This window comes from Dipodomys merriami, unplaced genomic scaffold (genome assembly GCF_024711535.1).
Source record: "Dipodomys merriami isolate MVZ:Mamm:240054 unplaced genomic scaffold, mDipMer1.0.p SCAF_286, whole genome shotgun sequence".
Taxonomy (NCBI): Eukaryota; Metazoa; Chordata; class Mammalia; order Rodentia; family Heteromyidae; genus Dipodomys; species Dipodomys merriami.
Window position 1 is genome coordinate 88,885 of NW_027204337.1, and position 4,548 is coordinate 93,432.

At 37.6% G+C, this 4,548-nt stretch overlaps 1 non-coding gene across 1 annotated transcript; it reads left to right on the top strand.

The window, feature by feature from the left end:
• The first annotated feature begins 2,667 nt into the window (after positions 1 to 2,667).
• Positions 2,668 to 2,774, top strand: LOC138838653 (U6 spliceosomal RNA). The gene has a single exon (XR_011375698.1). It is a non-coding gene; the product is annotated as a U6 spliceosomal RNA (small nuclear RNA).
• Positions 2,775 to 4,548: the final 1,774 nt, after the last annotated feature.

Genomic DNA, 4,548 nt, shown 5'->3' on the forward strand with positions numbered 1-4,548 from the left:
TCAAATCAAAATTACAATAAAGTATCTATTTTATACATGTTAGTGTGGCCGTAGTTTTAAACAACACAACAAAAATCCTTCCAAAGTGTAAGAAAAGCTAGGAAAGATGTGACAACAATGTGAACCTTGGTGCATTTCCCTCAGGTATGTAAAACTATCAGAGATGGGACAATGAGTCCTAAAAAGAACCAAATATAGAATTACATAGAAATATCATCTAGTACTACTACACTTGTACATACCTTTGGGAAAAACAGAGATTTCTATAATTACCGTGAAATACAGCCTAAGAGTCAAGAAAGACAAATACCAAAAAGCAGTCCAAGAGTATTTACAGAGATTAATTGAAGTACTTATAACACACCCAGTCCTATACAACAGTCAAAGTTATGTTTGAACACACTATTTCAGCAAATCCATTAAAACTTCATTAGGATAGTCTAATGTTATGTACGAGGCTGTGATGGCTGACCAGATTCTAGCCAACCTTTACCTTCCATGAGAAGTTACCTCCTAGGTGTCATTGAATCACATAAAAAGTGAGGCAACTTTGTCCTTGCATTAAAAAATGAGAAACAAACTAAAGCAAAACTGTACTTAACTTAGAAGGCAAGATTTGATAATCAGATAAATCTCCAAGCCATCTTTAGCTTCTTCAGAAACATGTTCCTGAAGCTGAATCTTTTTTTTTTCTGTTCTTCAATCTTGTACACAGTTAGGTTCATAAAATGGAATGTCAAACAGAGTGAGAAATAAAAGAATCTCATCAGAGATCCTTTCTTCTTTCTTGCTATTGACCATGAGTAAAGATTCTGGAACCATGGCTTGGAGAGAAGCCAAATGAGAGAGTCAGAAAAGAACCTGTGTGATTTTACCCTAGAAGTTCCTGGTCAGAACATGATAGGTGGGCTGGAAAAGCATAAAGACTTCTTATGGGAGAAGAAACATTCCTGAATCAAGTAGAGCTTTAAAGTATCCACTAAAGACAAATCCACAGAAGAGTCAAGTCTTAAGTGTTACTAAACAATATTAACAGAAAATACACCCCAAAATGTAGGTGGTATTTCAATATTGTGATTTGCATTTTTTTATGGCTAGGGATGTTGAACATTTCTTCATTTGTCTATTGGCCATCCTTTCCTCTTCAGAGAATTTTCTCTTTAAGACTTTAGCCCACCTATTTATTAGGCCGTTGTTTCTTTGAGGATGTGTTGTTGGGGGATTTCATTTTTTGTATTCCAGGTATATTTTAGATTTATAGAAGTTCCTCAAAAGACTACACATAGAGCTCTCCTGTGATGCAGTAATCCCACTTTGGAGCATTTACCCAAATGATCACAAACAAGAATATCCTAAAGCTACCAGAATGACTACATTTATTGCAACATTATTTATCATAGCTAATATAAGGAACTAACCCTGATGCACCTCAGTAGATGAATGGATCAAGAAAATGTGTCACACAATTGAATTCTATGCCTCCATCAGTAAGAATGAAATTGCTCCATTTATTAGGAAATGGAAAGACTTGGAAAAAATTATAGTGAGTGAAGTAAGCCAGGCCCAAAGAAACATAGGTTCCATGGTTTCCCTTATAATAACTGGTATATGTGTGAGACAAGCAGAAACGGTTAGATAAGTTGATGTTAGGGGAAATAAAACTGAAGATAAGGACACCAATGTTTTTTCTTGCTTCCTATTGTTGCTAATATATATATAAGATGATTTCTATGTTGTTTTGTATGTCTCTACCATGGTATAATCCTTGTTTTCACTGTATTTGATATTGATATAATTTGTGGAGGGGAAGGGAAAAATTGTTTTAATAGAGATATAGTTAGACTCATTCCAACAATGAAAAGTACAAGATGTTATGTTGTAAAATGAATTTTACAAGTTTGGTGGGGGGTGTGGGAGATGGGAGGGCAGGGATGGTAAGAGGAAACAAAGGAGGAGGCAACAATACTAGATAGGAAGTGTACTCATTACTTTGCTCCTGTAATTGTAACCCTTGGGTTTGATATTTTCACAACAACAAAAAAAAAGTAAAAAAATGGCTTTTACAAGAAGTATACTCTTTATCTATTTAGAAAATGATGCAGAGTCTGTAACATTTAATAAAGTGATTTAATAAAATCAGTAATATTAAGTAAGGAGGTCAGGCCTGGCTGGTGCCATACTGGCCACAGGGTAGATGGTGAGGTCTGCCATCTTGTCTTCATGATCAGGGAAGGAAATGACATCATCCATCACCTGCCTCCCAGATGATGTGTGTGCCTGGATCCCTGGAAGCAGGGGTGAGCATTTGGCTGATATGTTACTCAATCTGTTAGTCCAGTGCCTGGGACTGGGAGTTTCCTGTGGACCTGCCCACTGCTCTGGCCCTATTTAGGTTGGACCATCAGTGGCACCAGACACCATGCCACATGTCTCTGTGATCCTGTCCTGTGTCCTGTCTCCTGGCTTGTCTCTGTTAATCATGGTGTCCCAATTCAGTGCTGTATTGGTTTGTTGGTATTGTTTTTACTCTTTTTTTTCCTTTCTGGCCTGTTTCCAAGCTGTCTAAGTGTATTTGTCGACAGCAATCCTTTGTTATAATGGGCTGCTTGCAGACTGCTACCTGTGTAATAAAGATTCCAGTATTCCGTCTTCCAAAATGTGGCTTCTGTGCTCACTTTGGCAGCACATTGGATGAAATTGGAACGATACAGAGAAGATTAGCATGGCCCCTGTGCAAGGATGACACGTACATTCGTGAAGAGTTTCATATTTTTACAAAGTAGTGTTCTAAACTTACCGAGAGCCTAATTACATCATTTAGACAATAAAAAATGTGACCTTCTGGGATAATTCACCTTACAACAAGTATACTGTCTTCATTTACATGAACACAAAGTTTGACCTAAAGTTAGAATTTCTAGAGCCAAGATAGATCCCTCTGTATAGTTATGTACTTAAACATAGCCTGGATGCATTTAGAAAAAATGTCTGTGTTACATCAGAAAGTGCTTAATTAGTAAACCAAGACCAAGACTCCAGATCCTATATAAGCCAGTCATTCTAGATAAGTCCAGAGCTGTTTGCTTCCATGAAGAGCTCTACTTTCACACTTTCATGAACAAATGTTTTTGTTCCAATATGAGGTCTTCACCTCAGGAACTGATTTAACATACTTGATATTTTCTCTTTTTTTAAAGCAACACTATCACTCTACCACTTGTGCCACATCTTGATTTTTGGTGGTTAAGTAGAGATATTTCTACTGTCTTTTCTTCCAGAGCTGGCTTCAAAGGAGATTCTCTCATCTTGGCCTCTATAAAAGCTAGGAATCAAAGCATGAGCCCTGTGGGCTTTTCTGAAGAAATCTTCTCTCTCTGGGAACAAGAGGTTTCATTCAGTGCTTCATCTCAGGCTTCCTGTGCCTTCAACAATTTCAGTATTTGTTTTTATTGTTCAAAGAAAATCCTTAAATCCTGGCCATGATTCCATTAACAAGATAAGGACAGTGGACTTCACATTGCCAGATTTAGCTAGGTTGCTAGCTTAACTCCTTCCCTCACAGTGTTCACCCTTCTGGTGGTCTATACAGGCCTAGTACAAAAATGGAGGGATTGGGAGGCACTTGTGCCCTTGGCCTTCCTACTTGTGGCACACATACACACACACACACACACACACACACACACACACACACACACACACACACACACACAGAGGCATATACACCAGGCATTTGGAAATAGCTCATTCTCCCATGTTTACACACTGGATGCTTTCTGAGAAGGGATGGTTCACAGAGTGGAGTCCTTCTACTTAGGCCTGTCATATAGCTGAAATTAAAAGGCGGGAACCAAAATACCTCATTCATTCAACATAGGTCTGATGATAACATATTTAATTATTGCTTTAATCATTTTTATTACTATTACTTGGCCAATACTTTTGGTTAAGCTCAAAATTTAAGAGACTTACTGCTCACTTAATATAAGACCAGCAATTAAAACTAGCCAGTTACACTCCCTCAAGTGTGGAATCTTAGCGACTCAGGAAGCTAAATTAGAACAGTAATATTTGTAGGCCATCCTATGCAAAACCTTCATGGAAAATGGTATCTTAATCAATAAAAGGGTGGATCTGGTGATATGTGCCTATCTTGTTTGCTCCTTGTGACATGTAATTATAAAAATTAGTCTAGAAATGCCCAGGCAGAGAAGCAAGACTGTAAGGTGAAAATTGAGTGATACAAAAGGGCATCTGGCATGGAAGGTAAAGGAAGACTTACAAATTTTCCCCCTGAATTCAACCTGAGGACTACTAATATGACCTGTGCAAACAATACATTTTTCTAAATACTTAGTAGAAGAATTTGGATGTGGTTTACAGAATGATAGGTAAACAGTCCTTTACCAAGTGATTGCAAAAGGACTTTTGCATATGTCTATATGATGTTATAAATTTTATGTCCTATTCTGTGGAAACCATGATTCCTGCTTGAATCAAGTAGTTCAGATCTACTGATCTAACAGGCCACTGGTGCTACACATCTGA